Source organism: Aedes albopictus, chromosome 3 (genome assembly GCF_035046485.1).
Source record: "Aedes albopictus strain Foshan chromosome 3, AalbF5, whole genome shotgun sequence".
NCBI lineage: Eukaryota > Metazoa > Arthropoda > Insecta > Diptera > Culicidae > Aedes > Aedes albopictus.
This window is the reverse complement of record NC_085138.1, coordinates 17698669-17714262: the sequence shown is the minus strand read 5'-3', so window position 1 is coordinate 17714262 and position 15594 is coordinate 17698669. Positions and strand designations below refer to the sequence as shown.

At 35.6% G+C, this 15594-nt stretch overlaps 1 protein-coding gene across 1 annotated transcript in view; it reads right to left on the bottom strand.

Annotated features, from left to right (window-relative positions):
• Positions 1 to 15594, bottom strand: part of LOC109428008 (chitin synthase chs-2-like) — an 80733-nt gene that overhangs the window by 42013 nt on the left and 23126 nt on the right. The gene's annotated exons all lie outside the window — the stretch shown is intronic.

Sequence of the window (15594 nt, the reverse complement as noted above, 5' to 3'; positions counted from 1 at the left end):
GATACACTTCAAGATACAAGAATTAAGACGAATGGCCACATTTACTTTTTTGTTTAGTAAACTCACTTTTGTTAATATCGAACCTATATCATTTGATTGATAACTTGCAATGCTAACCGATCATCTATGGGGTTTTGCCGAGCTCCAATAAAAATAACTACAACACACGCAGTTGGGTGATGCGTCTTCTCTCCTTCAAGCGCACATCTCGTTATGTAGCCGGCCCTGTTTTTCTCTCACTCAAATCAATCGTTATTCACGATTGCGAAAATTCGACGCATTCAACGAAAACGAACATATTTTGTAAGAATTATTTGTCAAAAAAAAAAAGAAAAAAAAACAAGAGATTAACGAATTTGAGAATTATCAGACTAAAGATTCCGTATATCATACAACTCCATTTTCAATGCTTCAATGTGATGGTACAGATGGACCATATATAACACACAAATGTCCTTCATTATACGAAAATAGATTCTTCAAAACGAGTTCGAAAGAGGTTCTACAACATATTTTCAGTAGATATGTTTTCATTGCGTACTTCGAATTTTAAACTGTTTTACGATATGCATTTTTTATGGGCGGTTTTCATTACACGTCCCTGCATTTTTCTCCCGCACAGCTTTCGGCAGTTATCATGCAACGCCATTTCCTTAGACGGGTTTCTTTAGGGGAGACTGGGGAGACTTGATCCCTTTTTCTTAATTTACCTGAAACTTTAAGAAAAACACAAAACTAGATCCGATTTCCGTACAAAATGGCAGGTAAACATCTATTGCAAGTTAATACACAACAGAAGGCCTTTAAATTATTGTTAAAGTTTTGAAAACTGTGTTTTTATGAAGGCATGTCTTATGATGCATTTTTCAAAAATGGGTGACACTTGATCCCCCTTTGAGCACATGGTTTATTTAAAGGGAAAATAATTCCAGAGTCTTCCTATTCATTTTATTTCCGAGTTTTCTTGTATTTTCGATGAATATGGAGTGTTTGAAATTGTAAGATTTCCTTAAATTTTTAAGGATATGCCGTATTTTCAAAATGGGGAGACTTGATCCCCCTTTTCTTGGTTTGTACTAAAGTTATAATTATCTGACACATTTTATCGTTGAATAGACTAGAATTCCAAGTAAATAGAGGCTTCCGAATAGAATTTTATTTTTCACATGTATAATGTGTGTGTAATCCTCGAGGGATCAAGCCTCCCCATGTCACTGTTGTGTATACTAAGCTGAAATAATTAAAATGTGTTAACAACAGCCTTATTTGGATAAATAAGTTTGAAAGTATTTTATTCAAACTATGTGCTGTGGAATTTCGACACGATTTTGTTCAATTTTCACAAAGTTATTGAGATTTTTTGTAATCGCCTAAAAGATTTCTGAAGGACTGAAAACAAACCATCAGCCGTTAAAAAATAATGCAATGTACAATCGAAACCACTTATAGCCAAAACATAGTCGTTTGTCCAGGAGTAGTTTTGGAAAAATTATGCTAGAAGAAAAATGTTTTTGATTCCGAGCAAATATGGGGGGAACAAGTCTCCCCAGGGATCAAGTCTCCTCAGTCTCCCCTACACATCGCTGCATTTTCCTGATGCAAACAATTTTCGGCAGTTTTTCAATAACGCCATTTCCTTGGACGGATTTTATTTCACGTCCCTGTATTTTCCTTATGCAGAAAAAAAAATTCGGCGGTTATCCAACAACGCCTTTATCTTGGACGGTTTTCACTACACGACCCTGCATTTTCTTTATGCAGAATAATTTTCGGCGGTTATCCAACAACGCCTTTACCTTGGACGGTTTTCACTACACGTCCCTGCATTTTCTCTATGCAGAATAATTTTCGGCGGTTATCTAAAAATGCCGTTTCCTTGGACGGTTTTCATTACACGTCCCTGCATTTTCCTTATGCAGAAAAATTTTCGGCGGTTCGACACGCCATTAATTTGCCCAACCAAAAACCCGAGCAAAAACCAACCCAACCAACCAACGCCGCGAGTATTTTACGGCAACATTCACAATAGTCAAACACCTCTACCATCATGCACATCAACCTGTTTGCATTTACCGTTCAACCGAGCGACAACACGAGCATGTACGATCCGAGGAATCAACGAAAGCGCGACCATTCATGCCGAGCAAGAACATGAAGAAAACATGCATGCAATCATCGACCGACCACCTATCCCCAGCGTGCTACCAGTCGACAACAAAAATCAACCACGTCACCGCGCCTTTGTTCATGTGTTTGTGCTAGAACCAAGGCTAAAACAGAACGCGGTTGGAAAAACAAAAACTTTCCGCGCTCTAGCTTTCGTCAGGAACCGCAGAATTGCAACACCCACTTCACTGTGTTTGCAGCACCACCACACACTTCACACACCAAAACGATTTGTTTTCTCTCACTGTTTTTATGCCAAGTGATTCTACCTATTTTACGATTAACTTGTTATTGATTATGATGCACTCCTGGCAGGATCGCCAATGTGAATGCCGGGCAACTCACTGGAACAATCCGTTCCCAGCCATCTTAGCAAACTGCAGTAGAATCACTTGGCATAATACGGAACCTCACGGTGATGGCGACTTGCTCCGCCAACAGTCCACTCGTCAATGAGGCAGCATCACACTGACGACGACCCCGTCATGGTGCTGGCTGTCACTGATGCTTGCTAGGGGAAATACACGCATGGGAAATGCTACTCAGCTTTGTTCATACCCCACATTTGCCAATTAGGTATGGCCAATTGCCATGGTCCTTTTCTTCGATTGGGTACATTTCACCTCGTTCTCCCCGCACATGTTCACCTAGCTCACAACTCCTTCTTATAAGTCAACCAAATAGGCAAGATTGCGGAAACCATGATGTATGGACGGCTCAAGCTTGCACTACTGAGTTTGGATTATTGTGCATCCTTTCTGGCCCTTCCGCACACCATCTCTGAAGGTTTCCGCAATCCTACAATTAGCGTGATGACTCTCAGAAGAATATGGAGAAGGTAAGTAGCTAACCTCATATGTTCTAGAGAAGGAAATCGAATGGGTTAGACAGAAACTGAATTTATGAGTCAATTCATTCATTACAACTGGATGTCAGGATATTACTCGATGTCGAATGCGACAAGGTTCTGGGGTAATTTGCACAAGGAATAAGTTTTGATTCAAAATTCGTTCACCATTTGTTCCCCTGAGAATTGAACTATTTTTGCCAGTTACTCGAGCCTATATTGCTGGATGCTCGAGCCCTGGATAATCTGGCTCTTAAGGCCCCATTAGACATGACAAATATTTGGCAAAACAAGCCCAACAAATGACCAACACAACGTAAACCATGGCAACCTCGGATGAATGTCGGACTACAATGGCAAATATTTGTCGTTATGACAAACAGTCTAATGGCCCCTTTAGTTAATTGAATCCCTGGATGATTGAGTACGACCCAAGTCCAACCTGTAGTTTGAAGGATACTTTCTACGGCTAAGTGGTTCATACGAAAAAAATGCTGAAGATAGAAATAAATTTAGTTATAAATTCGCTCACTATGTGGTGTTACTGTTCTTAGAAGCTAAAAGTTCGATGAAATGATTGTATATTTCGCGTTCTCGACCATTTCGTATTAATGTTACTACAGGTATATATTTTAAGTGTAGAATTAGCTATAAGTTAAAATACACACAAATATAAACAAAAAAAAAAACTACAGGTATACCTCGATTTAGTGGACCCTTAATTTTATGTTAATTTTACCTCGATTGTATGTACATTTTTTAATGGTAAATGCAGGGGGTTCCAGCCTTTTGACACGCGGAGCATTTCATATTAATAAATTTTTAACAAAAGCGCCAAATCACACCTCATGACATACTTTGTTTTATATATTTACCTTAATCTCATACTTTCCTTTCTGACTTCATTTTTTTTTTTTATAAATATTTCTCGCATTGTTGATGATCACGGTGAGGGGAGTATGGGGTGATTGGGGTGATTCTGTGGCGATATTTTTTTTTTACAGATCCCTAAGCAATGACATCATTTTTGGCGGATGCAAGCAAACTGCTCATTCGCCAGACTTTGCCTGAAAGCTTTCTAAAAAACTTCTTTCAAGATTTCTTATGTCTTCCTCACCAAAAATTTAAATATATTCCTGATATTTTTGACGTGCACTCCACTTGTTCAAATTCTTAGAGCATTCCTTGATCAACTTTTGAATAAATCTCCGCTGAAATTTTTGAAGTAAATCTTGCAAAATTGAAGAAGTATGTTAAAATATTTCCGAAAGTATTGCTAAAGAAATTTCAGATGCAATAAAAAAAAAAACTGAAGAAAAATTTTAAACAAATTTTGTTAAAATCCTGAAAAAAAATATGAAAAAACGGGAATATTTTAAGAATCAATAGATGGATTTTTTGAAGAAATTTCAGAAAGAATAATTGAGGAAACACCTGGCAGAATACCTCACAAAACTTCATGAGATAGTTATAGAAAAAAATCTTGGAGAAATTCCCTAATTAAAATCCCTAACATTTTTTTTAATGAATTCCTAGAGAAATCCATTGAGAAATTCCAAAAAGCACGCTTGCAGTAAATCCTGGAAAAATTTCTGAAAAAATACATAGACAAATACCCGGTAGCATTTCTATTGAAATCTTTGTGTGTTTCTGCATGTACAGGGGATAGACAAAATAATCGGGACAGGCAAAATTTTAACTTTTCAAAAAATGTTCAACTAGCTGCAACTTTTCGAAAAGTGCATAAAATATTCTCAAATTTTTACTGTAAGTTCATCAATTAGTTGTTTATCAGTGGTCCAAATTTGGAAAAGATCGGGCCATTCTCCACGAAGTTATAAGTATTCTTGGAAAAGGTAAAATCATTCGATAGCCAACTTTGAACTGTTATATCTCCGGATTCAATGAACCGAATGCAATGAAATTTTGACCATTTATGACTTATATAATGAGCTATGAAAACCGTTGACTTAACTTAAAATTCTTAGCACGGAAGAAAATTATAACTATTATATTATTTTTCTAATAAAACACCAAATTATCCAAAGCTTCAACATCGTTTCAAAATTCAAGATGCAGTTTATAGTACATTTAATTTCCCTCTAATTGACTCATATATAAATGTGTTTTCAAGGAAAGTGTGCTATATTGTGCCTATAAATTTGAAAAGTAATGGAATACATATTAAAAATAGACCAATTTGCTAAACAATCGTGAAAAAAATAAAATCGCTATAACTTTTTCTCTTGTTAAAAAATTCAAGTTAAGTCAAATGTTTTCTAGAGTACATTATATAAGTCATGAATGATCAAAATTTCATTGCAATCGGTTCATTAAATACGGAGATATAACAGTTCAAAGTTGGCTATCGGATAATTTTACCTTTTCCAAGAATCTTTATAACTTTGTAATAAAGGGCCCGATCTTTTCCAAATTTGGATCACTGATACACAACTAGTTGATGAACTTACAGTAAAAATTTGAGAATATTCGATGCACTTTTCGAAAAGTTACAGCTTGTTGAACATTTTTTGAAAAGTGAAAATTTTGCCTGTCCCGATCATTTTGTCCATCCCCTGTATCTTTGTCAGAATGTCTTCTGACTCTGTTGGAAAATTTTTGAAGGAAACCTTGGCGGATTTTCTCACATTTTCTTAACAATTCCTTGGAGCAACTTCTGAAAGAGATGTGTCTTGAAGGAATATCTAAAGGAATGTAAAGAAATCTTGGGAATTTCCTGAATAATCTCCTGCAGAATTTCTAACGCAATCCTTGGAGAAAATTCCTTCAAAAGCTCCTAAAAAACTTTGAAGGTGTTTACAATAGTGTCACAATAGATCAAAAAACTGGTCGCAGTGATGGAAATATCCGACACGGAATAAAAAAAGGTGTTTTGAATTTCTAGATCTTAATGTATCCGTGGATCATTTTCTAAAAAATATCAATGGAGTATTTGTGAGAAAGTTTATGACAGGTTTTTTTAGATGAATTATAAGATAAATCACCGATTCCTTCATGAAAAGAACAATCTGAAAAAAAAAACCATAGGTGAATTTCTGGAACAATCTTTGGTAATTTTTGTGACAGGAATTGTTGCAGTATTTTCTAAAGGAATCCGTGCAAAATTTTCTTAAGGAGTTCTTGGAGAAATAAGGTCTAAAGGAATCTTCAGAAGATTTTAGTGTAAGAATTTCTGACAGAATTTCTCTAAGATTTCCTGAATGAGTCACTGAAGAGTCCATAAAAGAATCTGTGAAAGTTTTTTCAAAGTTATCCTTTGATAAATTAGTAAATAAATCTGTGGAGGCAAATCTGGAGATATTTCTGAAGAAATTGTTAGTCTTAACTATAATAAAAGCCATGGGAGATTTTCTGAAAGAATCACTCGAAAAAAAAAATGTGAAGGAACCCCTGAGGCAGTTTCTATAAGAATCCCTGTAGAAAATTCGCGAACGGATCTCACACATTTTTTTTTGAATCACTGGAGGAATTTTTAAAGAAATCCCAGGATGATTTTTTGACAGAAATAGCGAAAATTCGGGAGGAATCCCTAGTTGATATTCTGAATCAATTAGAAATTTAGAAATTAGAAAGACTTTTTAGAAAAATATCTAAAGTAATTTTTGGTAGATTTTCTAAAGGAATATCCAATATACTGGAAAAACTTGTAATTAGAAGGCCCGAAATGTTGCTACTTGACAAATTGTGAGATGAAATTTGTGAAAAAAATCGCGTTCTGGTGGGATTCGAACCCACGACTCCGTATTCGCTAGACCGGCGCTTTAACCAACTAAGCCACAGAACAAGTAATGATTCTGCGGAATAGAAAGTTAAACTGACTCCGAAGCCGCACCGCGAACACTCCTATTTCACAAGCTCATCTTTCTTTACGGCTTAGATGCCAATCCACAACACACTCCCGTTTGTGCTCACTTACTACAAGTGAATTATTATGGCTTTATATTCCGCAGAATCATTACTTGTTCTGTGGCTTAGTTGGTTAAAGCGCAGGTCTAGCAAATACGGAGTCGTGGGTTCGATTCCCACCAGAACACGATTTTTTTTCACAAATTTCATCTCTCAATTTGTCAATAAGCAACATTTCGCGCCTTCTAATTACAAATTTTTCCAGTATGTTTCAGACATACCAGTAAATCTGGTAAAATGCCAGTAAAATAGGCAATATGTGTCATTGAATATCCAATACGTTCTTCAAACGAATGCCTAGAGAAATTTATGCATTAATATCCAGAGGAGTTTCTGAAGTAATTCCTGGCGTATTTCTCAAACAACCTCTGAAATGATTTGTGGAAAACCGTGGTGAAATTTGTGAAGCAACACATGGAAGATTTTCTGAAATATATAACATGATGATTTGGTATTGGGAAGTTTTCTTTAGAGACCGTCGTAATAAAATTGAAAATTCTGGGTTCACTTACTTTTATTGCGTCAATTTTTTTTTCTGTGGATTCTTCGTTTTTTTCAGTTTTTTTTTGGGAATCCGTGGAGGCATATCATTGAAAAAGTTTCGAAAACTTTTTGGCAATTACTCTGACAATTGAGGGGGTTAGAAGCAAAGGGGTGTAAGTGACAAAAACCCACTTTCGAGTAAATTAGGTTTATTGACAAATTTTTCATCCCATACAAAAAGTATGGAGTTTCAAAATCAACCCAATTTTCCCTGAAGTATTGTATTTTTTTTTCCAATCATCGTAGAAACAATCTTAAAAAAGTTCCTGAAAGCTTGAAACCTGAAGAATTTTATGATATGCTCAGCTCAAAATCGACAAAATGATCACTTACACCCCTTTGATTCTGGGCCCCTCAATTGCTTTTGAAATTCATGAAGCATTTTTTCTGAGTTCTTCCTGCATCACTTATGCACGGGTTTGTCCTATGATGTTACTTTTTGAGGTTTACTTGGGTATTTTTTTTTTAATCTTTCGGCAATATTGTTCAGTAACTCTTTTGGAAATTTCTCGGCAATAATATTAAAAATATGTGGATTCAGGTTATTATTTTCATAAATACCTACGACAATACTCCTTTAAATAATTTAGGCAATTGATTTGGAAATTTATCTGGCAACTCCTAAGAGATTTTCTTCAGCAATTTTCCGGGAGTATCACCAGCAATTCCTCAGATAATTTCGTTGAATACTTTTAATATTCCTAAGTCAATTCGTTCTTAAATTTCTCTGGCAATTTCAGAAACATTCTTTAAAAATTCCTCTGTAAATACTTATGGTAATTCCTCTCGGAATTCCGTCTACTATAATTTGAAGGTACTTTAGATATTCTCTTGCGAATGAAAAAGAATTCCAAAAATTTATAACGGAAATGGTCGTTAAAAATCTCTAAGGAATTTTCAAAGTGATTGCCATAGAAGTTCCCAAAGAATTTGCCGAAAAATTTTACACAGTAAATACCAAAAAACGTTTGCATAGAAGCAGTTGAAGAAACCCTTAATCCTCCTTTGACATTAGGGTCATTTTTGACCTAAACTGTACGCTACGTCAGCAAGTTACCCAGACAACCAGTCATCGTATAAGATGTTGCATAATATGTTAAAGTGGAGGCGATATGCGTACATTTTACATGCGCCTAAATGGAGGCATGTACGCATAAGGCCTCAACTTTATCATCTTATGCAACATCTTATACGATGACTGGTTGTCTGGGTACTGCCAACATGATGCAAAGGGAAGGTTAAGGAATAACCGCAGGACTTTCTTAAGGAATTGCCACAAAGAAATACCTAAGAAAATCCCGAAGGAATTGTCAAAGAACGCCCCAAAAGTATTTTTCGAAGAAGTATAAAGAAGAATTGCTGAAGAAATTTCTAAAAATTGCTGTGTAACTCCCAAAGGAATTTTTGAAGAAATTATCAAAGAAATTGCCAGTGAATTTGAGATTGAGTTTGTCTACAAAGAAAGAGATAAATGAAAAATTTCCGAAAAAATATAAAAATAAATGTCAAATAAACCCGCAAAGAAGCATTTGAAAGAATTTCGATTACTGAGAACACTGAGAACAGATTAACACAACGATTTTACACTGTCAAAGTTAAAAAAAATCGGGACAGTGTTGCCAATACTACTGCCAATACTACAGTCAAAATAATGCACACTGATTTTAAAATGTTAAAAAGTGCCCAAAATTTGAAAACCCCGTTTTTTTGTTTGAATTGTTAAAAAAAGTACTGAACCGATTATAATGAAATTTTCACCACTTATTATGACTTACTTGAAGATTGCACTATATATTATTTTATGATCTTGTTTTTGAATCAAGCTGAATATAATTGTAATTGATTGCTTATCAATAGTTCTGCTATTGAAGCAAGTAGTGAGCATTAATGTTTGCCAAATTAGTCAACATTCATGTTTTTAAAACTATGGCATCATATTCATCTAATTCCGTTTGTTTCGAGTTCAAAGAAACTCAAAATTCAAAAGTAGGGATTTAAAGGTCATTTTATCACAAACGAAAATTTACGCCATAAAAAGGACATTATTTATTTATGTTTTGAAAAATTATTCCTAATACTTTCTGTTTTCAGCTATAAAAAGGTAAATTAGTTTATTGACTATAATTTTTTTTGTTTTTCTCCCATTAAATCTCATCCAAATTCCTGAATAACTTAATCATACTAAATTCCTGACCATTCCCGTTCGAAAATCCTATTCCTTTCTATTTACGAGAGCGTCGGTGAGTAGCTGGCATCTCGATAAATAGATATAATCCCTTCCCTATTATCCCTTCCCATACACATAACGTGTTTCTTATCGTTTCAGAGAGCGATCAATGGCGCTTAAGCCTAGGCTTGTTAGCCAGGACACATGGTCCAAATGCCTGTGCCCCATCCCGGAAGCAAAAAGGCCCATGGAGTGACAAATTTCTTAGCTATGTCACTCCCAACATTGGTGTTAAAAAAATCACTTACACTCACATCAACACATCTACATGATCAATTCAAATACACTTGCACAATCTGAATCTAGCCGCATCACTCGCTTATAGTGAATCCCCAATCAACCCGTTCCCAATATCCAACTCCTTGACACCTATGGGGGTGTCGGTGAGTCGCTGACCTCTTGTAAAGTAGGTGTCATATCATCACATCCTTTCCTATCCTCGTAACGGAGAAGATGGGCGTGGCCGGCAATGGAAGTTCTCATGTCTTTTTTACTTCAACCTCTGATTGGATAGCTGTTCCTTCCCAAATAGCATTCCATAAGCAATTAGAATAGAAGTATTAAAGTTTTAACATGACAACTTTCAGTATGCAATCTACGAATTACTCCGTTACAACGCAACGCAACGCAACGCAACTTATTATGACTTACTTGAAGAACTTACAGTCAAATTTTGAGACGTTTTGATGAGCTAACAACCAAGTTATAGCCTAAACATTTTTTTAAACGGAAGCCAAGAATTTCCAAAATCACATTTTATTATATCGACAATATTTGCGCCAATACTGAACCGATTTTGATGACATTTTTAGGGCATTAACTACACATAACATGCTATTCCTGGTTAACCCTTCAGCACGCGTGCTGTTGTAAAAAGTACAACACTACCAAAAAACCTCGCTCTTCGTATACAGCGTGAGCGCGGTGCAGTTTCGATTGCTTGATGGCGTGCGTCCTGAAAGGTTAAAAAATCAGCTATTTTTGTGAACGCAATGAAAAGTTATACATTATTTTGAGTGTCTCATTTTTTTCGAGTCCAGTCTTTAGCTGTGCCCGGCAAACTTTGTCTTGCTTACTGTGTTTTTTCAACGTTCCAAGCCCAAGTCCCCGATTAAAATGAATGAAAAACCGTTTTTTTTTTTTGAAAATCTCAATTTCATCATATTGTTTGCCTAACAAACCTTCCTTGGAAGAGAACTAACAGAACAAAATAAAGTCGACCCAAATTCGATGTTCCATTCGTGAGTTATGCGTGGTCCCACGTATGCCATTGCATTTTTATATACTAAGGGCCGATTTCTTCACCTATCCGGCTTAACGACGTAAGCCTGGTTTATCTTAAACCACACTTAAAGTTAAGCCAAATTCTTAAGCCAGGTTTAAATATATGCATTTCTTCACACCGGCTTAGCATATGAAGGCGATGGCTTACGCTAAGCCGAGCTTAACGAAATTTCCCATATCATTCCAGTGACTTTCCAATGGAAACGTCATTTTAAGCCGCCGATATTTTGAAATGCCCGTTATATGTAGTATGGAGTAACAACAACAAAAATTTTAGCAGAAAAAGCAGAATCGCTCGGCAATGTTTTCGGATGCAGAAGGAAATTAACAATGATGAACAACCTAGACTGTTGATATTTTACCCAACGCTAGTATCGAAGATCTTCGATTTAGTACCTACTCCACATGATCGTTCCACAACATTTGGTGTTCGAATTTGCCTTTCATTGTACAAAGTTGGAGTGCCACATTGCAGAAAATATAATTTCGTCATATCTAGATTAAATGTCATCGAATATCTTCGAAAAAGGTAATTAATATTAATCATGCAAAAATGGGATCAAAAGATCGAGTATTGCAACGAGTTGCAAAACATTTTTGTAATGAAAAACGAATCACTAGAATATGATCATCTCCATCAGTACCATCGTGCTTTGCGGTGGTTCGGTGGGAACGGTCATGTTCATCATGCTAGACTAGAGACTAAATTTTGATCAAGCAAGCTACAGCCGAAATCAGTTGCATGAATCATTGAATTGCAAATGTATAGTACCAAAAACTAGTCCGTTGTGATATAAATCAAATTTCATAGTTCTGAGTTGCAAAAGGATATTTAAAATCCACTTGCGTCATTTTTAGATAGGGGAATTTTTGACAGTTTTGTTCTCGTCATGGGAGCTTTTATGAAACCTATTGAACTCAAAGCTGGCCTCAAATCCTTCCAAAATAAGCTGAATGATATGGCCATGCCCATGTTTCAGGTATTTGGCCGACAAAAAACCACACGATGAAGAGAACAAACCTGCCGAAAATATCCAACGTCACCCTATTAGTTATTCAAAATAAGTTTTAGAAGTACAACACGAATAATACTTTTATATTTATAATGAGTCAAAATGTTGAATATTCGATGGGCTAAACGTGCTTTGAACTAAGTATTTGTAAGAAATCAGTGTATAACAAGTTATTAGAAGATTTTTTTTTATTGTCATCCTAAGTTTGTTTGTTAAAAAAAATAATATAGGCAAAAATATGTTTATTGTGACCTGAAATTATGGAAGGACCGGACGAAATTAATAGAAACTTCAATGCTAATGTACTTTCGACTTCCAAATCAAGATGAAAAATTTCCAAAACCTTCAACACGGTGCCTTTTTGAAGACATTTAATTTAATATAAAAACTGGATTGTTCCAAAAATCGATGTCGAATATTTTATATTGACGACGCGCCGGCTGTAGATAATCATTTTCTTTATCATCGCCTTCATCCGTATCCAAACGTTTTACAATTGCATCGTTCCTAAGTGTACATGTTTAGATAAAAAATATTTCTGCTGTTTAAAAATGTATCCAAGAAGCAGGTGAAGAAACCCAAACTCTGCAATTTGCGGCCTAAGCCTGGCTTAGCGCTGCTAAGCCACCTCAGAGCACCGCTTAAAATAAGTCACACTTAACGTAAACCATAGCTTTAGTAAACCGGATTTAGTGGTTAAGCCGAGGTGAAGAAATCGAAAAAAAATTAAGCCCGGCTTAAAATTTTGCTAAGCCTGGTTTAAAATTTAAGCCCGGGTGAAGAAATCGGCCCTAAGGCTTTTTACAGCATCATCAGCATCGGCAGCTATGTTGAATATGTGGCTCGAAACTTCAAAGTGATAATTCTCTGCCACCAAAGCGAATATTCGTATGAAAAAGTATCATCCTATATGCTCACTCGCAGTGATTGCGATGATACTTTTTCAGCTGCGTTGCTGCAGAATTGACAGTTTTTTATCACTTCAAAAACGCGAGGCAAATAATCATTGAAAAGCAAAAAGTAAATGATTTGTTTGAAAGCTTGGTGACGCATCATGACACCTTAAGAAGATTGCCGAAAGAAATCGAAGCAAATGCTGAAGGAATCCCCAAATGCATTGCTGAATCAATTCCCAAAAAATGGTCAAAGGAATTCCGACAGGATGAAAAGCAGAATAGTTTTCCAAAAAAAAGTGCTGAACCAATTGCCAAAAGAATTGCTGAAGCAGTTTTCAAAGTATTTGTTTAAAAACATCAAGGATCTTCCAGAAAGTCTCCCAATCAATTGTCTGGCCCAAAAAAATAGAAAGCTTTTATTATTTTGAGGAACTCTTCTGAAGTCAGTAACATTTGAGAAATGGTTCAGAACGTGAGATATACGACGCTTAGATCAAACAGGAAACTCATTCATTACAAAACTAAAAAAACACTAGCATCTTTTTGTGAGCGAATTTCGAACTGTTTTTTTTTTCTAGGTACCTACATCTTTCTTTGCAACTTTGCCAAAAACAATATGCTTCTAAATAGTCAATAATTTTTTGAGTGGCTTACGGTTCACAGTAGTCTCTTTTAAAATTCAATGTCGGCACGCAGAGACAATTAACTCTCTAATACCCAACTCCACCTTTAGACGTACTAACATCGATAACTTTTCTGTACATCTCAACATGGTTTTTGGTGTCTTTTAATGTGTTTTTCAACCATTACATTGGATAATTTATGTTTTGGTCACCTTTCAGATGTCATTGTTTCTTATGTATTGATTCGCAACAATTAACATATTTTTAATTTTACCTCAATCATTCAATTACAGTACGGACCCGATTTTGTCAGCCCCATTTTGCGACGAACTTTTTGCTCTCATTATCTAACGGTCAAACTTTGACCAATTCATTTAAGATCATCATCAAACTACTGCTGAAAGGCAGAACATAGAGGGATGAAAACTGTGAATATCTGTTTAGATTTTTGAGGGGAACAAAAAATGTGTTCCGGAAAGGGGCTGACAAAATCGGGTCACTTATGTATAGTAAAAGAGTTTAGGGGAGTGGAATACATTCTAAAATTATCTTCCTTATAATTACACAGAAAATAAACTTTCCATGAAAAAAAAATGTTTTCACAATAATTACAGTCATTGGTATCCCAAGTAGGATTCTAGGAAAAACATAAAATTGTATGGATGTTTAAAAATTAAAATACGAAGATAAAAAACCTGAGTTAAATAAGTGTGAAATGAAAACATATCTGGAAGGTGACACGTTTAAATCGATTTAAAATGACGAAAAATGATTTTTATACCAACATAAAAGAGTGTAGAATTAGCATCTAAGTTAAAATACACAAAAATAAAAACTAAAAAAAAAATAAAAATAAAAAAACAAAATAAAAAATGGGTATTAGAGGGTTAAGCTTAATGCTATGTTGTGTTATGCTGTTAGGCATCACTCGCCTAGTAGACCCTGATTTACGTATTTCTGAATTGTGTTTTGTCACAACTGCACAGTGCACCTATTTACGGGAGGGGATGGCGAAAGAAACTTAGTAGAATCAAATGTAGTTCACGTGTATCTGACCTTCCATAAACAAAATAAGTACCCGCAGAAAGGCACGAGTGGGTTATAACTCAGATGAATCGTATAAAATGTCAATATGAAGCCTCAGTAGCACACATGTTCTACAAAAGTTTATATAATTCCTACGTGACTGAATTTAGTCATATAAGAGTCACATAAACAAATTTATATTGATTGTGCTACTAAGAAGAAATATGAATACCATTCATATAAGGAGAAATATGAATCGTTGGGGGTGAGAATGGGTCAAAAAATGCATACTTCTACAGTCATTGTGTAATAACTTTTGCTTCTTAGCATAAAAAGTCCTTTGATCACTGGAATGTGACCTTTGGTAATGATGAAGAAATACTAGGTTCGTCAATTTTCCCTAAAACTACAAATGTATGAAAATTGACCCATTCTCGCCCCTTCGGAGGGGTGAGAATGGGTCAAGTGAATCGAATTTGTTCTGCATTGACAACAAAACAAGTTTATAATGTTCTGGTCAAGGTTGATACTACTTACCAACAATATATTCTATGATGACTATGAGTTTATGATTTTAAAAAGTATCAAGCTACCTGTGTTGTTTCATCAACCCTAACAAGTGGCATTTGAAAAACGGCCTTAATTTCAAACTTTTTTCGATGATTTAGCAAAAATTGGCTAATTGCTCTAGAAACCTAATTTTCTGACAGGAACTGCTGGCAACTACACGGATGATACCATAACATTTTTGAATCTATGTTCGCAATATTTGATGAGATATGTCAGATAATGTTTTGACCAAATCTCGCCCCTCTGACCCATTGTCACCCCCAATGACGGTACTTCAAGATTATGCACCCGCATACTTCCTGGACCTACTGATTCAGCATGACTATCTATTGCATCGCTGCTTTCCTGGTACAAGCCTCACATCTCGGTGCACAATCGATAAGAAGCAATTGATTGAATAATTAGTCCAACAACCATCAAGCCATTCTGGCACACGCAGGCAGGCTTTCCCCTTGTCCTCCGAGCGGCTAGT